The 20,837-nt window shown below is 40.9% G+C and overlaps 1 protein-coding gene across 2 annotated transcripts in view; it reads right to left on the bottom strand.

Moving 5' to 3' along the window:
- Positions 1-17,196, bottom strand: part of stag1a (stromal antigen 1a) — a 40,319-nt gene extending 23,123 nt beyond the window's left edge. For both annotated transcript variants that reach the window (XM_048245910.1, XM_048245919.1), the window contains exon 1: positions 17,044-17,196. The gene's annotated coding sequence lies outside the window, so the exon portion shown is untranslated. The remainder of the gene's footprint in view (positions 1-17,043) is intronic.
- Positions 17,197-20,837: the final 3,641 nt, after the last annotated feature.

Below are 20,837 nucleotides of genomic sequence, written 5' to 3'. Positions count from 1 at the left end.
GCTTGTCTGTCTTCTCTCCAAATTGGCATTCGAGCTCAGCCTCAGCAGTCTGATTTTAAGACTATATTGCCTGAAGACTCTGTTTTGCCTTACAGAAATCTGCTCTTTCTGGACATTTCTTAAACAGCTAGCAGAGAACAGCAATGTTAGGATTGCTCTCCATAAACACAGTTAAAGTTAATCCCTCTCTAGCCGCGGAAGCTAATGGGACTGTGATTATACTCGCTCACTGTGGCGTTAAGCAGATTAGAGTCACCAACTCTCCTCTGGATGGGATACCAGTCAATCGCAGGTTAACCAACAGCCGAAGCTGCTACCCATTTCCAGCTGGGTGGACTGAGTTAGCGTAGATAAAGTACCTTGATCAAGGGCAAAACATGCAGTCTCAAGTGAATGTGCTGGGTTTTGAACTAAGACCCATTAGCTCACTCTGTCCACAGTAATAAATTAATCATTAATCTCAACGCCCCCCCTTTCATTACTACAGTATTTCTTCTACTGACCAGGGATGCGTTTCCCAAAAGCAAGTTATTAGTTGCCATTGCCCCCATTGCCAACCAACTAAGTTGCTAACAGGTTAGCAACTATGCTTTTGGGAAATGCACCCCAGTATAATCTGAAACATGGACGTTTCACTGGACTACTAGCATCTCAATCAGGTAAAAGCTGTATCTGTGTGGACAGAGATGGCAGCTTACTCTAACAAACCTGTGTCATGGACAGCAATGGTAGCTTCCTCTAACTCAGTGAACTAACTATGAGCATGTCCCTTGAGCCTGAGTCAATGAGGGAAAACAACACAGATCACATGGTTGACTTCCCCTCCTTTAACAGCCTTGTTTGGGCTCTCTGACACCCGGATTTACACACATGGCTGGTCAGGGATGGGGGCAGACGCACGAGAAATGGGGGAGCGCGGCAGTCAGGAGGGAATAAAAGAGGTCAGGGAGACCAGAGGAGAACCGCGGGGGTCAACCCATTCATCGACACCTCACTGGCACAGCAAGCAGGCAAATGCAGCCTTCAAACAGCTGAACTCTGCAGTATCTTGGTAATGGGGCAAATGTGTAGGAATGTGTGTCCTGAAACATGAACATGAAGGTTTTTGGGGGGGGTTTTTTGTCAGAACATGAGGCCATAGAAATGTGACAAAAGATGACACCTGAAGCTTGGCCAAACTTTGTTGCAAAGATGTAATGGAGAATTCTACAGCAAGCTATGGGAGTAAAGAGACTGACTTGCACTTAAACAAAACCTCTCACAGTCTTCAAAACAATGATCTAGTCTCCATCTCTCCTGTGTGTGCAATGCATCATACTCTATCTGTCTGGGCAACGCCGAGCGAGAGGCTGTTTTATCACTGGCTCATGACCTCTCTGACAGTCTGAAGTCAGACTGCGGCTGAAAGCTGTAATTTCAGCTGTCAACTTCCGCTTCAAGCTTTGCAAAGGATGCCATACAACTACCAAAGCCACTCACTAAGGCCCATTCTCTAGCTGCCGCGTCTGAAAAGATATCTGAGCCGACAACTCTCTGAACTCAAGTACACTCACCTCGAAACAGCAAAGATAGAGAGCTTTCATGTGGTACAGAAGAACATTTACTCTGTTCTATCTGATTACCCAAATCGAAATTGGTGTTGGCAATCACAGCAACTAAGAATGCAGGTCTTTGATTGTGTACATCTCCCAGACACACTCCATTAGATCAGTCATCTTGATCAATGAATCTGGCATATTTCTTAATGCCATAAAATAAAGGCTGTTCACTTGCAATAAAACTGAGTGAGATAAAGATAGCATGTAAATAGAGGGTGGTGACACTCTTTCCTTAAACAAATAAATGGTGTAGCTTATGTTTATCAGCTCCTTCCATATCATGTTGCTTCATCATTTTGCTTTCAAATAGGCCTACATCAAACAAAGAACACTTCCTTGTTGAGTTTCAAATGATATCCAAATGCTCATTCAAAAGATTTCACACTCACTATCCCCCCCCCAAAAAAAAAAGAAAAGAAAGAAAAACAACCAAACAGGAGAGCTCAGCACACGTGTAGGGCCCGTGGAGACATCTGACAGATAGATGGTGTACTCTGGCAGCCCTTCACACCTGCCGCCAGCCTTCCCTCGCCTCGCCTGACGCTGCTCGGCCAATCCAATCACATGCACAGCTTATGACCTACCCACCGTCACCATGGCAACGCCTGCCTTCTGCAGTACATGTCATGCATGTTAAGTGCCTTACAGTACAGGGCTGCGCACGCGTGGAAGCAAATCTCCCCCCCCCCGTCTTCACATATGCCAACATGCGCGTACGCACACACACACACACACACACACACACACACACACACACACACACACACACACACACACACACACACACAGAGGGAGAGAGAGAAAGAGAGAGAGACACACACACGATTGTGGAATAAGTCTGCAACCGGTCACAAAAGACAATAGAGATAATCGTGAAGCCGATGTGAACAAAGAATGAGGTCACAGATCATATAAGCCGCTTTCAGACATGACGTCCGGACAACGTCCTGATATTGGGTCTGGATCTCACGCGGACTTAAGTATTCAAACATGACCCTCACGCACAGACATGGCCCGGGTGGGTTCATACCTGAGTAATTAGTCTGGGTGGTTTAGGTGAGGAGGTTGACGCACTGTAGGCTACTGTCGGGGTATGGTGCACAATATAGGTTAAATAATGATGATTAATAATGCTAATAAGGCAAGTTCAAATTGTTGATACGAAAAGAAGGTCTGAAAAGATGTATTTTATTTTCCTTTAAAAGTGCAACGTGTTTCTGTGTCTGCCCCACTTGCCCAAAGATGCACTCGCTAGAAGATCCTGTAGATTGAAAGTTGCCCTTTTAAGACCGTCTTTTCTTTCTCCAAGTTATCATCCACATCCAAGTGATAGCCAAAAGCCTGTCTAATGAAGGGTATTGTGGCTATCTGGCCATAGCCCACAGTTAAATTGTGATGCAATGGTTGTTATCTTGGCTTGCTTTTTGACTGTATTCTGTATTTGACTCTAGTGGATGTGTGCCTAACTGCAGTAAAGTTGTTTTATTATTTTAAAGAAGCTTTGTGTTATATGTGCAGGTCTTTTATCAACATTGGTTTGACACAAAGTCGTCCCTCGTAGCCAGTGCTAAATTGATTTTTCGAATGTGTTTAATATCAAACGTCCATTATAGAACCAACTTTATTGCAGTATGTGTATAACTAGCCTACATTGGAACTTGCTGTCCTAGCAAATTAGTGCCTTATCACCTTATAAACCTTATAAACTATAACCATAACCTTATAAACTAGAGTTGGGTCATTCCACATCAATTCAACCAGGGCCAACGCACTTAGGTCTCAAAAAATTCTGAAAAAATATTACCCAGGAGACACACTGCTAAATTACTTTTATGTAAGATCAATACTTTCCAAGATACAGCCAGTTTCACGGGGTGAGGGGGGTGTCGATTTTGTTCGGCCTCTTTTTTTTGTCAAAGTTCACAAGCCCATAGCGCAAGAACTAAACCATGTAGGAGGCTCAAAATTTGCATGCTGGTACATAAATAGGAATAGTATGTAGCAAAATCGTCACGTTTGGTCTGGATGATCCTGCATGGTCATAGCTGTCCCTCAAAGTTGATCAAAAGTTTATTGGAGTTTTTGGCTGGGCTCTGTTTAGGCCTTCTCTGACCCAGTTAAACAAAGTGGACACTCATCAGCTTCGCACAACAAAGGTGTGAATTTATCCGCATCTTACCCTTTTGTGTTCAGACATATGTTCACTCGCATGACATCCAGTAGTCCACTTAGTACTAGGAGGCAGGTAGGGTAAGGCCTGGGTGATGTCTAGGTCAAATAATGCGGACAATTGTGTTCATACATATAGCCCATCCACGTGACATCTATATTGTGTCCAGATTCCAGTCTATGTCTGAAAGGGGCTATACTCCAACAATTCATAAGCCTATTCAGAAACAAATCCTGTGGTTTATCAGATTGAGGAAATGACGGCAAAGCATAAAGAAACAGAAATAATATGTTAGTGAGCGTTCCTCTCTTATGCTTACTGAAGACATTCTGAAGAAATAACAATAGACTGTTGAATCAAAAATATACCATATTATACCAAACATTCCACCATTACATGATTTTCACTATTACATGATTTCTATATCAATTTTGCAAATGTAAATACAAAATTCTTTGTTAGGCATAAGTTATACAGCATTATGGCAGATCAGAGTGGGTTCCTCTGAGTCTATTGAGGAAAGAGAATTCCATTCTTTAAAAAATAATTAGGTTGGCTCTATGCATTTTTCACTTTGAGTGTTTCTTTTCTGTGGTCCCTAAGGATGTCATTGTTTGATGATGTGATGAACGATGGGAAGCATCAGACATGATGAGAGTTACAGGCAAAAAACTTTTATTACAATAGCGTTTCTAAGCACAACACAGCTTCAGCACAGCAGTCCGATCCAATGATTGCCCAGGCATTACAATCATTACACATGTAAAAAGTAAAGCGCACTGCTTGAGTCTTCAGAGCTCGTGTGACTTGACGGCTGAGTCAGCCTTCTGCTTTTATTTGTGTGTGTGTGTGTCTGTAACTGCAGTCTTATCCTGGGAGACCGTCGGTGCCGAGTAGCTGGGATAGCGCAGCCTAAAGCCTGTTTCATCACATCAGCGAAACGATGCGAGCAGAGAGCTTAAAGGCTCTCTAATGGTCCACACACAGATGGACAAGGCAGCCTAAGAACACAGTCACTTTCTCATTTTAATCTACCCCCAGCATGCTGCTTTTGTGGAGGCTGCTTAAGTGTGTGTGTGTGTGTGTGTGTGTGTGTGTGTGTGTGTGTGTGTGTGTGTTTGTGTGTGTGCGTGCTTGTGTGCAATTGTGGGAGAGGTTATGTCACAAAAAAAGAAAATCCACAATAGAGAATCCGCAGTTGTATAGTCTTTTTCCCTTCTGATAACATCCTTTACACACACCCAGTCTTACAAATTTGTCTTTTTTTACACCTCGACAGATTCTCTTTAATGACCCGAGCTTCCTCATTCTAACGCTCTCTCTCTTTCTTCTCAGTGAGCTCACAGTCTAAGGTGCTGGGGGGAATAATGACTATAGTATAAGGATTGATCACCCACATCTCAATGCTGCAATTCCTCCACAGCAACAAATGTGAAAACCCTCTAACACAGAATCAATTTAAGGTGGGCAGATATCCGCACACCACATGCGGCCAACTTGCAAACAGAAGCAAAGCAAATTGGACCACTAACTTCACAATACTGGCAGTGAACAAAATGGCACCTTTCTGTTTATGTTCTTTTGAATTCCGCTCTTGAAAAAATAGGAAAGGAATGTGGTCCAGCGAAGGATCCACTGTGGGTATGGATTTAGAAATGCTCCTTTTGAACTTCCAAAGAAAGTCTGTGAGGACCCAAACATGAGTCACACTGCAGGGCCTACAAACCATCTAACAGCTTTGGTTACAGCTGAGATTACATGTTTAGGAATCTGGAATGATGCAAAACATAAGCTAATCCAATTGATTCAATCTGAACTACAACTATCCAGACAACTATCTAACACATCCACATCAGTTCCTTAATTCATTGAAATAAATCAATGAATTATATATAATTCATTGACTTGTAAATAAATATAAATATATATGAAATATATGTCTTTGAAAACAAATGGTTCCAGTAAATAAGTGGGAGTAAGTGGAATTACTCGGGCTGCAGGGGATTTCTGATCACCTCAGTACTGTTATACACCAAGCTGTAAGGATGCTGAACTCTCTCCCTCCTCTCCCCCCTCCACCCTCAGCTACATAACATCCTGGACATTGGACCCACAATGGCCGCCTGCACTACTCCACTTGCACACTTGAACACTTGCACACTTGTACACTTTACAACTTGGTGTTGTTGTCCTGAAAACACAACACTTCTGCTGCTCTTACATAACTTGCACCACTATGCCACTTTCTTTATTACTCAGGTCAAACAGAACTACCCAAGCCTCTTATTGGCCTGACTTTGCACTAGTTTTTTATTGACTGTCTATGCACAATTTCAACAAAATTTTGCTGCTCTTATTTTTTCATTATTATATGTGCCCTCTTATTTACTTATTTACTTACTTTTTTGTTTACTTGAATGTTATGTTTGTCTGTGGACTTAAAATTGGTAAAATATGTCTTGTCTTCACCGTGGGATAGTGAGAAACGTAATTTCGATCTCTTTGTATGTCTGGAACATGTGAAGAAATTGACAATAAAGCTGACTTTGACTTTGACTGTTATACATGCACATAATTCTCTTAACTCATGGATACTTTTTATGGTATTTAAAAAAAAAAGAAAGTATGCATCACACAACCACACAGCTTGAAGCATTATGAATATCTTCTACCAATGAAATGATGCATGTTTTCTATGATCAACAGCTGCTGATATGAACAACTAGAAATGTTAAGCTTTGTTTCTCTAGCCTGGATGGCTGAAATGAATTGGCTAGGAGACTGACCCTTTCAGTGGTGTGAGTGAAAGGGCCCATTCACCTGAGAGAAAGGAATCTCATTCAGGGGAGTGTGTGTGTGTGTGTGTGTGGGGGGGTGGGGGGTCGAGAGCTGTGGATTGGTCAGGAAAATGACTAGACCAGCATTCGACAGCAGGGGACCTGACACAAAAGGGTGATGCTGGATAGCAACAAGAAAAACCTTGAGTACCCTGAAAAGATAAAGAAATGCAGGGACTATGGACTCGAGTTTTTTTTTTTTTTACTTGATGTAGTGTTTTTGAGAATCGATGCAGTCACAGTGTTTTTGATAACTGATACAGTATCACACAGCTTAATATTACAGCTGAATTGTATCAATACAGTTGATACACTTGAAACTCTTATGCGACGTATGGTATTATTATTAAGCTAGTCCTAGCCTACCCATGAAATGTACCCATCTTGTCACAGTCAGCTATGATGGCATTGCTGGCTTGTAAAACTAGCATGCTAACTGTCTAAAAGAAATGCGAACTGGCTTCTTTTGCCAATTAAATCTTTTTTTTTTTATTATTCATGTGGTGGTCCATTCTGGCCCACATAAGTAGGCTTGGCTACATACTGATCTGCCTGATACCAAAATTACTTTAAATAATTCCTGTACACTGTAATGTTATTACTGCATACTATAATGCTAATGTAAAACCAAAACCTGAACTATCCAGAATATCCTAAATTGCTAATTGTCAAAACTCAACTTCAATTGTCTCAACTCAACTTCAGCAGGGATGGGCCTGGTGAAAATCATAGCTAAAAGGTTGTCCAACTTCTACTCTGTGCTCTGTAGGAATCCCCATTGTTTCTTGGTGTTTTATGCCCCCAGCGTTGTCTTCAAGGCAGCGCTGCCTGGAAGGCACTAGGGTTGGGCATGGGTTAGGGTTAGGGTTGGGGTTAGGTGCCTTTAAATCAGCGGTGGCAGCGCTGCATGGAATGCGACAATGGGTGCATAAAACACCATCGAGCAATCCCCATTACCCTATCATGTAGTACTAATGTTCCTGTCAGTTTTTTCAAAGGCTGCTCACACAAAGAATGTGTTTGGCCTTGTGAAATCTATCTATCTACGTATCTATCAAAATAGGTTTATCGGAAATACTTCTACAGACTACAGACTTCTGACTTGATTTGTTTCTTGTTATTTAGGGCTATTTTCTTGTTGGCCCAAAACCACTGACTTTCTACTTATGCACATTTGCAACATTATGCAACATTTTAATGGTGTTAAGGCAAAGGACAAGTTCTTGTCTCAAAAAATTATTTTCTTTGTCTCATGAGAAATAAACCAACTTTTAATGATATCTCACACATTTCTTCTAATGGACTTGTAGGAGAAATAAGCCAAGATAAGAATAGATTGAGGGAAAACAGTATTTTGGACTTGTATTGGACTACGGCTGAGACAAAAGGAGGGATAATATTTCTCTAGCTCTCCTTTTATGGTCAGCCAAGTCCAAATTAAGTTGCTTAAGTTACTTTCCTATGGGATGACATAAAAATTAAAGCCTGCCAGAGGAGAGCTCACATTAACATCAAAACACAAAAAGCAAATCGTTTGCAAGTTGAAGTTGAAAGAACAAAACAGCCCACACTACTATATATTCACTCCACAATGATTCCACCATGATTGAGTACAGTATTCCCCAGTGTTTCCAACAGGTTCTGTTTTAGGTTACCCTATGTCCAATAGTTTTACTCACATCATTTATGATTATGATATAATAATAACAATGTGACAATGCCAGTCAAATACTCTTTTCCCTCAAGCTAACAGCTAGTCTAGGCTAGCGCCAATATTATGAGGCACACAGTCTGATATGCTTCAGCTCTGAAAACAGCGCTAATATCCTCCTATGTCTGGGAGTAATCAGATTGCTAACATGACATATTTAATATGTCACATGTGCTTATTTGGCCATTTATTATGTACATTTGGGGTTAGCCTAACTACTTTTCTTCAGTAAAAAAGATGAATTTCTGGCATGTCTTGATACGTAGTTTCAAGTGCAAATGCTGTTTTTAAATGATTATTTATCATCACATTCAGCACCAGTCTCACCAGCTCAAGCCCTTACTCACTTGCAATAAATTATGAAAATACCAAGTCAAGTCAAACACTCTGTTGTGCCAACAGCCTTGTAAGCAGTGAAGGCTACACAGCCCTCGTGCAACATGCTCTTACAAAGCACGGCCTGCTTCAATGTTCAGACACCATGTTTCAGAGAAACAGGTGGTAAATGACACAAGTGAATGCCTATGCTATTACTGCCTAAGACTAAGCAGAAACATACTCTCTCTTTCAGCTGGCAGTCGCTGATAAACTGCAGTCCCATACTGTACTGTCATGTGATGATATGATCAACGGTGTGTTTGCATATGAATCAGAAGAGTTAGTCAGGGAGAGAGAGACATGGATACTGTATGTTGTGACAGAGGGGCAGATGGGTTGTATTATCAGGCTGATTCCAGTTTTCTGTCAGCTCTGGTAATGCATAGCTTGCCACAATTATGCACCTAGCGTGTCTTGGCAACCCAGCTCAATTTTTGATTAAATCTAAAATGGAATAACATCGAGGTTATGGCACAGAAAACATCTTCATGGTGTCATAAAACATAGTGGATATTAAACCATATATGACCAGCTGAGTCCAAAGAGTCTAAGATTTCAGGCAGACAGCAAGGGGACCCAGCTATGAATGAACTAATGAATAATAGATAAATAGTTGCGCATCAAACTGCTGCTGGTAGCTGCAGATGTTTGACCCGTATGTGGAGCCGCACAGTCGACTGGCCCCCCGCCCAGGAGGTGTCTCATCAAGCCGACTTGCCTCCAAATTCATTTTTAATTGCCACTTTAGCCAGAGGCCCAAGTCAAGACTACACCCAGAACTGAAGAGAGACAGCGAATGCCTGTTGGACTGCATCACGTCAGCCCCCACCCCCTTTTTTGTTGAAATGCTCAGATTGTTTTGTCCTATTCCTTTTCCCCTTTGCCTCTCTCTCTCTGTATGTCTGTATGTCTGTATGTGTGTGTGGTAGCTATGGGGCAGCAGCTGGTGTGTGTGTGTGTGTGTGTGTGTGTGTGTGTGTGTATATGTGTGCAACAGTCTAATAATCAGTTGAAGACTAAGGAGCACTGCTGGGAAATGGGATTTAAAGCGTCAGGAGAGCCGCTGGCTTTTATTTGTGTGTATCACACAGGCGCAGACAGGACCCATCTATCTTGTGTGCGCCAGCACGGCCCAGGCCTTCCTCTGAGCCGTTCACACAGAGCCCAGGCAGAGAGCAGCCGCGAGAGGCTCCAGCAGAGCACCACTACTCAGCATGGCTGCTGCCACGGAGTTCTGCACAAAATGGAGACCAGGAAAGAGGAGGGGGTGTTGGTGTTCCAGTATCTGCTGCAAGGATAAGCGAAGCAGTGTGTCAACACAGCACTGATCTCCACACTTTGCCCTCGTATCACCACATCTCCTAGCTCCTTTATTTCACTCCGTCTCTTTCTCTCTTTCTCTCTTTCCTTCTCTCTCTTTGCAGCATGCCTTTCAATTCTTGTTTGACATTTGCTCTTAACACCAGGCAGGAGTTTATGGCAAGATAACGAATGTGCACACACTTGCACACTTCCCTATACGATGGCACACCGAAGAAAAATAATTGGAAATCTCTCAGCTGACCCCAGAGGGCTGCGGAGATGTCAAACTGAGCTGCTGCTGGTTAGCCTGCCTCTTCTCCCCACACATATCAGTCTGCTCTCACTCAGTAACACTGAGCCGGCCAACCAGCCCCTTAATCTGTTAAACACTCTCCAACATGATCCCACAAGGTTACCTCAGAGCAAATGCACAGCCATAGACTTAGCATGTCAGTCACTCGTGCCCAGATACCACATACAGGCTCTGCTGGGAGTAGGTGTTTTTTTTTCTTCACATTTTGGCCTTTGATCAATTAGGTCTTGGTAAACATTTATGATTAATGAGCCAAAGCATTTTTTTTTTTCAAATAAACCAGGGCCCGCATCCTGATAATGTTAGTAATAAAATGCTGGCATGACTCCTGACAATGACCACATTTATTAAGCTTGCAAGTCGTTCTTCATTTATAGCCTCCGGCAAGCAGACCCAGGCTGTCTGAGAAAACATCAATGCAACTCATCCTCTCAAGAACCCAAAGTTGAAGCTGCTTTTTTCAGTGCAGACCATATATAATTCAATATCCTATTTATCTTGCTGACACTTTTACCCATAACTAAACTAACAATACTAGCAGAGAAAAGAAACTGGAATCAAACCGAAGATTGTTGTCTGATTGATCAGAGAATTTGGTGATTGATAAGAAATGAACTCATTTCAAGTTCCCAGATCCAAGTCATTGTGCACTGTAGGGAAAACAATTTGTTTGTTTGCATCAATTCAATAGAGCAAATTCCTGTACTGCACAGGCTATTTGTGCTGATCACTCTTGCTCAGTCTCCTCATTACTTTAACTGAAGCGCGAGTGCTCAGGAGGACATCAAACACAATCACATCAGCCTGCTGCAATTACACACCCAGGTAGGACTGAGGCAAGGCTGCTACAGCACATCTGAGCAATGCTGCATGAAACTCTCCTGCAGGGTTCAGCTCTGCCTGATTCAACAGTTTACACTGGTCTGCACTCTGCAGCCTCACGGCCGACGGCTGGGTAGGGAACACTCAGACATCACCTAAGAGCTCTGGGTTATATGATTTCTTACTGTGTCTCCAGGCAAAGACACGCACTGCCATTTTATTGACGCTTTGAAGAAAAGGGATTTATGACCATTTCATAGCCACGATAACATCTCTCAGAGGAATTGCTACAAACTAAAGAGACGGTCAGACAGAACTTTTTGAAGCTTTGATATCAACAGTTTACAAGAGTTCTACTGACTCACACAGGCTGATACTTACGTTTAGTAATACAAATGTAGAATTATTCTACAGTAGCTTTTACATTCCTATTGTTAACATCTACACTTAACTGCATTCCAATCTCATACAGTAAAGTAAGGTGCTATGTGTGGAGGTTATCATTTACAACATTTTAAAAGCTAGCATGCAAACTAGCTAGCGCAGAGTGGCTCTCCTGTTATATTTCTTTGGGCCATGTGTGGCACTGTGTTAAATACAACATTCAAACTGCAAAGCCAGTCCGGCTAAATAGTTAGATCTGATATGATCACGCCACTGCCAACTGCTCTCTCTCTCTCTGTCTGTTGATTTTGCAGCTATGATAAGGACGAGGATCAGCAGCCACTCATAATTGCCCAAGAGCTGCCTTGGGTCTGTCAAGGATGCAGCTCCTCATACTAAGAGGAGCGACATCAATGGATCATTTATGTTATGGTCGGCTACATTTTACTTATTACCAATGTGGCACTGAGAACTGTGGGATTTTAAAGGCTTTGAATACTAGAAAGCTCTGGCAATATCTGTCCAGAGTGTACCACTGCACTACATAACATATGAATAACATACATTCATCTATCACCATTCATTTATTATAGACTATGTGCATTCATAAAAGTCCAGCATCATAACTGAGGTAATGTTGGGCACCTGTAAAAGATCAGCAAACAACAAGTAGCAACGGAGCATTTGGCAGTGGTGGATTCTATAATCTGCTTTGTAAGTTAAACAACACATAATATAAGCAAGGATCCAATTTACTGTTTCAAATGAAAGACTGCATAACATATACCCATACTGAATCAAATGAAACACTGCATAATATTTAGCCATACTGTTTCCAATGAAACACTGCATACTGTTTACCCATACTGTTTCAAATGAAAGACCACATACCAGTTATGTATAGCTTGTTCTGTGTGCGGGGGAGCCCAAGCAAGGCTATTTAAAGCTGTGTTTATATACAAGCATGCAAGTCACAAGTAACCAGCAGTAGCACATTCAGTATGGAGCTCATACCAGGCATTTAAAAGCAAGGTCATTTCCATAGCTTCATGTGAAACCTAGTTGTAATCCACTGACTGATTTTAGATGAGTAGTTTTGGACTTTGCCTATTGAGATTGGGTTGGCTAATAACACATTCCTTTTATCACCATATTAAAGGTGAAAAAAGAACAAACTATAAAGTAAAAGCTTGACATTTATTGTTGTGGTCCTTCCACTGTACCCACATGGTTCCATAGTCTAGATGTCTAAGATCAGGAAAAATATACTCTGCGGTTTGTAGCTGTCAGATTACTTGACCTCTGTATTTCTGGCAACTGGGTTTCTACACAGTAAGTTTTATTTTAGATGCTTAAGTTGTCCTTGCTGTGTTGTATCTTTAAATGCCTCCAGAATTGCAATCCCTCTTTTGTTTCCTATGGAATGTCAGAGGAATGTATCTGTATAACTCAAAAGAAAAGCTGCACTCCTGGGTTGCTGCATGACATTACATAGTCATTACACTGTACCTATACCCTGAATTATACCCAGTGAATTTATTTATCTAGAAGAATCATAACAGACCCTACATCACAACTACTGGCTAGTTCATCATTTGTAGTGTGCATGTCTGTAAAGTGAGAAACAGCTGGCAGGAAAAATAACAGACTCAGACAATGGTGGCAGATAATTTAGAGTGTTTGTAGGAGGAAGGGTGCTGACGATGGCACAACCAAGTGAACCAATTTACCTCAGAAAATAACCCCCACACACACACACACACAAACACACACTGCTGTTCTCTGCTGAGCTGACTCATCAGAGGGCTTTGTGGGATGATGACAGTAAGCATGAGGGCTTTTGCAAAAAGAAAAGTCCACAGTCACAGTGTTACTGTGTAGGCTACCTGTACCTCAAAACATCAATACTGTGACATGGCATAATATATCTCCGTGTCATATTGTTGATATGTATCGATACAGAAGCTGCTGTATCAATACGACATCAAAAAGCAAAAAGCGTAGGAGACAAAAGAAAAGGTCATTTTAAGTTTTAAAGTTAACGCTAATAATACAAATCTGTGGGCCTGAAATGAAGTGTCTCTACAGCTGTCGTTTTGTGAGGTTTGCTCGCAATACTCAGCCTTACTACCTTTAGCCTGCATCTCTTCTCATCTGAAGCTTGTGTTCACTTTTCCAGGGAGGCTCATGAGAGAGAGACAGTGCCGATAGAGTATGAACACATTCCAGTGCTGGCTTTAAATACAAATTGGTGCAGCAATCAATAGAGAGGTGGCTGGATAATGCTGAGCTATTGCAAGACTGAGTTAAAATGGTGTCCTAACTGGCAACAAAAACATGTGGGCATACACTGATTTTATATCTGAGATCTTACAATAGGTTGCAGACAAAAACACACACACTCACAGAGAGAGAAAGAGAGAGAGAGAGAGAGAGAGAGAGAGAGAGAAAGAGAGAGAGAGAGACATGTGTGTGTGACACTAAAGATGGCAGTGACAGTGTAATGCTGAACAGCTGGTCAGCTCCACAAAGACCCAAACTCAAGTCTCACTGGACCTGAAGGAGTCCTTGTTGCATCTGCCTGCAACTGGAGGCATTTGGATTTAGCAAGGCAACCTTAAATGTGTGGATGCACACACAAGTCTACATCTTACAGAGGCAGAAAAAAAGAGAAGGTTCTACCGTTGACAGTGGTTTGATGCCATATGTTAGATGGAATGAGCACAAAAGAAGGATTAAACAAGGTACCATCGACAGCCTTTTAAATTGAGCTTTCAACAGGCAGACAAAAGCACACAAAAGTAAAGCCTGCATTTTAATTTGACAGATAAACTCAGTAAACTTTAGTTTATTCAGTTCCGTTTTCAACAGCTCATATTTTTCCCTCTAACACTACAGGAGAATTACTGCTTTTAAGTTTAGTTCATCATCAACCCCGAGCTGTATGCTCCTCATGGTCCACAACCTGTTCAAGGAACGCTCGAAAAAATACATGGACAGTTCAAGCTCTGCACAGTTCAAGCTCTGCAAATGGTAAACAAACATAATGGTACTTCAAAGCCCAAAAGAGGTGTGTCATTTGATTAGCTGCTCAGCTCATATATCAACAACATTTCACAAAAACAAACAAAATTGATGGCACAGTGTGTTTGGAGGTCTTCCAGTTTAGGCAATGCATTGACTGTGACTATGACTATCTAGAAAATATTTTGAATATGACTGTCTCTACATCTGCCACTGAGGTTTCACTGTCATTGTTATCACTATTCATATGAGACAATTATGCAGCTCAGCCCATCAAAGTCCAAGTCTGGTGTTTAGTCAAGCAGGGCCTGCTGCGCCCTGTGGCCATAGCTTAAGTCACATGGCACTACGACATGGAACAGAGTAGCCTATAATGTTGGAATGTTGAAACGTGTTCAAACATACCTCCTTTTTCCTGATATAATGCTACAGAATGACTTCAATTCATGAATTGGAATTTAAATTGGCTCCGCACCACAGGAAGTTGAATTTGAATTGGAATGACAGGAAATGGAATTAAATTCATGGCAATTCAAAGCAATCCCACAGTCACACAACAGACATGTGTAATAACATACATTCAGTGTTGGGAAGGTTACTTTGGAAATGTAATTAGTTACTGTTATAAGTTATAAGTTTTGTGTTTGATGCATTCATATCTGACATATACAGTGAAGCTTCATTGTTAAACACTATCCTTAAATTATGTATATGAATTTCTTAGAATTTCATTGAATTGCAATTCTACTTCCTTTAATTCGAATTTGAATTGTAATTCTAGATCCTGTTTTTGACCTCAATTCAAATTCTAGAATTTAACTGGAATTTAGAAATCATTCTCAATTAAATTCTGAATTTTGCACTAGCCTGCTTACCAGACCATGTGACACATTTAGAGAGTTGCACATCAGATTTCATGTCTGATGATTCATATAATATGTAGGCTACTTAATGCCAAGGTCAAGAGTCAAGGTTAGGTAATAATTTCAGGGTATGGATTACTCTATGTGTTATTTTTTTTATATCTGTAAGACCAGGGGAATGACATGTTTGTCACTGTGTGTCTGTGTTCAAACTTTTACTGTTAAACTGCCAGATCATATTTCTTTTGAATCAGTGTCATAAGACACTTTCTCCTCCTGTCAAATTAGTAGTGCATTTCACCAGACTACTCCCTATCTACTTAAAAGATGTCTGTGAATGCTCAAGAGAAACAATGCTTTGTCTCACTTGTTGTGCATCACTGTCAATAAAACCTTTTTGCTGTGTCTCCATTCATACGAGGTAGGCCTAAAAAATCATCATCACCAGAAAGTTTTGAAAGTGGGATACTAATTTAAGCAGCTGTAGCCTACATGTTTATGTTATCTTGACAGGGCCTATCTGAAAGAAGTGAATGGCTGAGACTCATTTCACTGTTGATAGAATTTTCCACTAAAAGCCAGAGAAAATAGGGTGCAAACTCTTTTTTCGTGTGACAAAATAAAGGAATTGTTTTATCCGACGGATTATTTAGCATGGTACAAAGTAGTTGTAATTTGTTAGCGTCACAATTTAGTTTAATAACGAATTGTTTATAATCTGTTGTGTAAGAAAACAGTAAATGTAAAAAAAATTAAATAAAAAAAAAACATACAGCATGACCAGCATAGATGCACTTAAGCCAATTAGGCCAACATCTTCCAGTTACAGTCAGACCTACATGCGCTGTCTTTCCTGTAGCCTACCCAACTGCGCAGATTTCCCGGGTAAATTTACCATAAACACGTAATTTTTTTTGTGAGAGCAAAAAAACTGTATCCAGGTAACATTCCAAAAACACAAAACAAACCATGGTAACCATTATTTTCAGTTCCAGAATGACTGTTTTGCCATGGCAACAAAGTCAACAACTAGGGTATACAAAAAAAACAATGATGTCGCTGCTTAGTTTATTTACATTGCCACAACATGCATGAAAAAATGCAGTTAACAACGTGATTGGCTATTTCATATTGTTCAATCGTTATCGGTGATCAAATGACGCTACTTGAATATTAACCTTTAAAAATCGGCTGCCGAAAAGGCTTATCTCCAGGTATGCTTCAACACAACGTTATATAATTTACGTTAGCTAGCTAGCTGGCTAATCGACACTGTTCAATGCGGCTCCCTAAGCCAGACAAGGCAATGCATAGACTTCTATTCTTGCACGCCTTTCACTAACGTTGGCTAAACAAACGTCTCATGCCTAGAATTTGATGACAAGACAGAGAACACACAGAAATGATTATTGCTGGCGCTATACGCACAGAATGTTAGGGTCGGACGTGTTGCCAGAGTGGCCCGACGAGAAATCCTCGCAAATACAGATAATGTAACGGGGAAAAAGAAAGCATTCGCTCTTTCAAGCCTCCATGTACCCATCCCCCACCAGCTCTATCTTTGCCTGTCCTCCATCTTTAATCTGTACCCCATCAAGCTTTCCACAGTACCAAAAATGCCCCAAACCGAAAAAAACTTACCGTTGTCGGTCATTGTTGTATTGATTATCGACTTTGGAGTTAAAACTGCAAAATATTATTTTTAGTTTAAAGATTTTTTAATTGAAATTTGGACCGAGAAATGGGACCGCGCCTTTCAGAAGAGCAGCAATCCTAAGCCGCCATCTGGTGGCATTTTCCTCAATCGAATGGCGCATTTACAGACCGGGACCAGAGTGCCCTCTGGCGGACACAAAGTAGTATAGCAGAGGAGCACCCCGAGGGTGGGGGGCGGGGGATCCTAATAAATGATCTGTGTCCTGCACATCATATTTCTTTCTTTCTTTCCTTCTTTCTTTCTTCTTCTTTTTTTTACTCTCATCTCATGAAATTAATTTTAAAACCGTGAGCTTGGAGTTAGACCTGAAGTTGGAGTTTTGTCTGGTTTAGCTGTTTTGGCCCAAGGCCTTAACATGAGAATAAAACGAGAGGGGGCATGTGGTAACCTCCAGCGTCTTAGTCCACAATTTTTCCACACATCCTTTGTCATCGGCTATTTTATCTTAATTAATGAAATGACTAGATGGACACAACTTGCGTGTCTTTTGGGAGAGGGGGCATATAGCCTGTGAATTTGCTAACAGGTGCGTCAGGGTTACCCAGGCTAGTGGGGGGCATTCACTGTGAATGCAGATGGGAAGACACTCCAGACCTATACCAATTAAATTGAAAATGAATGAATATGGATTGCAACATATCATCGCATTGTGCACTTGTCAGCAAGAGCTATAGATTTGTCTGGCAAATCTATACAAATTCATGAATTGATAACTGTCAGAACATCAAGTTATTCATAAAATATCAATGCGCACCACTTCTCATAACTTTTAATCATCCATTCCAAAACGTTTAGGATTGGTTCAGCCCTAGAGCCTCAATTGTCACTGACCCACAGCAATTGATTAGAACTGTCTTGTGAGTATGACTGTTAAGTCCACACATCAGGAGCTACATTAAACTTTCCATAGTTTTTTTTTTATATATCACACAGAATTCAACTGATTTAATTTAAATTATTTTAGTCCTGTACAATTGGTTCTCAGAATTATAACTCTAAATGGGTGTTCCACAGACATATAACTGAAGAAGAATCTGACTTTCTGACTTTAAGTGGGTGTTCTACAGACATAAGAACCACAAAGCTCTTATTTGGGGTCACGTGACCTGGTCTTTTCTGAAAGCAGATATCAGAAGCCAGTGGGGAGGGGTGTGTGTCAGTGTTATCTCTGAGTGGCCATGTAAAAATCCAGTGCCCTTGGTCACCTTTTTTTCCATACATGGCCAATTTTCTCCCATCATCTTTACACGGACTGGAACTGTGCCTCCAGTTCCTCAACAGATGTAAATTAACTTAAACTCTGGTGCAATGCATCAAATGGCAACATTTATGTTAAAAAATAAATTAAATTAATAAATTAAATTAAACATTTCTACTTTGCTAGCAGGTGTATGTGTATTTTTCACAATGGCACCTACACAAATATCTTTATCAGCACAAACATTGCTTGAAACTAAACTTAATTTCAAAATTCAGTAAATTTCTAGTGGGTCAGACTGAATATGAATAAGTGAGAGAAATGGTAAAGTGAGAAAATTGGGTCAAATAAGCTGGAAAAGTGCCTGTGTTTGCAAATTTGACAGAAAACCAGTGAATATATGGAATATGAGTGATTCTCAATAAATCATTATCAATCAAAATGAATGAAAACAAGTTTCATGATGCAGAGTCAAACCTGGTTATAACCCAGTCCGTGTGAAGATCATTAAGAGGAAGGAGGCCTCAGTTGCCTCAATCTGATGAGCTCCTAAAACAGGCCACAGGCGTGGAGTCACTCTGCATCCCTCTGCTCAGATTAACAGACGCAGCATGAGATCAAGTATATACTTCTGGTAAAAAAGGTGATGTTTACAAACATGTTTCCCTTTTTCCTTTATCATCAGTTTTTCTTTAGTCTCAGCACAGTAGCCTCAGCCTCATTCCCTGTTCTCTTTCTTTTTATTTTTCTCTCAGCCTCTCTGTTCCTCCCTCCATCCCTGTTTTTGCCTTGCTACTGCATACCCATTAAATGGTAATGCCCTTTACCTTGCTTGACTGGGTGCAGAGGCTGCAGTATCTGGCCCTTGAGTTTTTTTTTAAACCTGCAGCAGAATACTGGTTGGTCCCAGAGGGACAGATCTTAATCTGAGACATACATCTTCCAGTGGGAACCACACACACACACACACACACTGCAACAACATTATCTGCACTAAATTAAGGCCCTATAGTCCAACAAAAGCCATACTTTTCTGTCTGAGTCATATGGGCCTTATGTTTAAAGATGAAGTCAGCAATTGTGCAGGAAGTCGCATTTGTTTGTGTTTATATTTAAAATTATTATTTTTTTTGTCGAAATTTTAGTTTAGTTGCTTTTGTCCAAAACAACATATATTATATTTTAACCAAGGACCAAATGACAAACATCAGAGAAGTAGCTCACCCCTCCCTTCAGTATTCCCAGAAAAACAGGGTTTTGTTTTTGTTTGGGGGATAGGCTGCCCCAACTCTGTTTGTTTCCAGTTTTCAGAGCCTGGGCTGCGAGTTTTTACATACAGTGGAATGGGCAGCTAGCAGATCGTGAGGAGATGATCGCTGAATGTGACAAAAAAATGTATTGGCTTAAAATCACTAATGATAATACCAATAAATACCAATTTGCTGCAGGTCCCGGTACCAACCATGCTTACCTCTCGCCTTGACTGCTTTAACAGCCTTCTAACGGGCCTCCTGGCTTGTGCAAGTGAAACCGGTAAAGATGGTCCAAAACATGGTGGTGCAGCTGGTGTTCAATCAACAAAAAAGTGCACATGTCACCCCGCTGGAATTCCACTGGTTACCTTTAGCAGCCCGCATGCAATTGAAGTCACTAACGTCAAGTCAAGTCAAGTTTATTTATATAGCGCATTTCATACACAGAGGTCATTCAATGTGCTTTACATAAACAAAACCAAACAATAATAACAAATAAAAAGCATAGAAAGGCAATATAGTCAAGAATAGTTAAAAGGTTAAGATCATAATAAAAAGAAAACATAAAACACAAGGTAAAATATTTTAAAAATAAAGGATAATTAGTAAGCAAAAAACAAAGGCAAAAGTAGTAAAAAAAGTAATAAAAGATAAAGTAGAATAATTATCAAGGCAGATTCAGAATTTGAATAATGCTCACTTACAAAGTGATCTCTCAGTTTGCTCCCACTTACTTAAATGCTCTCATAAAGGCTCAGCCAGGTCATCCCTTGCTGCATTCCCCCACTGTCTGGCACTGCCTCCTATACACTAGGCACATAGGCAATCCAGTATTTGAGACACGAAACGCGGCCCATTGGTTAATTTTCTTGACGGACATTGGGCTAGTCCAATGACATCTCTCAGCCCTCCCCCTCCCCTCCCAGGGTTATCAAATTTTGCCATTTGAGCTGTCTGACCGCGGAGAGAAGTGAGTTTCCGTCTGTGAAATTGTGAAAATGGATAGTAGGCCTAATAAACCACAAAAGCGCAAGGGGGGCGCACAGAAGCTGCGAGACAAAAGGCTAAAAAGCCTACAAATGCACTTCCTCTCCTCTCCTAACACATCTAAAAACCCAACACGCCTAACACGCTCTTAGCATGCACTTCCTCTCCTCTCCTAACACATGTAAAAACCCAACACGCCTAACACGCTCTTAGCATGCACTTCCTCCTCTCCTTCTAACTCCTTAGCATGCACTTCCTCTCCTCTCCTTCTAACATGTAA

Source organism: Alosa alosa, chromosome 1 (assembly GCF_017589495.1).
Source record: "Alosa alosa isolate M-15738 ecotype Scorff River chromosome 1, AALO_Geno_1.1, whole genome shotgun sequence".
In the NCBI taxonomy this organism is placed as follows: Eukaryota; Metazoa; Chordata; class Actinopteri; order Clupeiformes; family Clupeidae; genus Alosa; species Alosa alosa.
The sequence above is the reverse complement of the archived record's forward strand: the minus strand, read 5'-3'. Positions and strand labels throughout refer to the sequence as shown.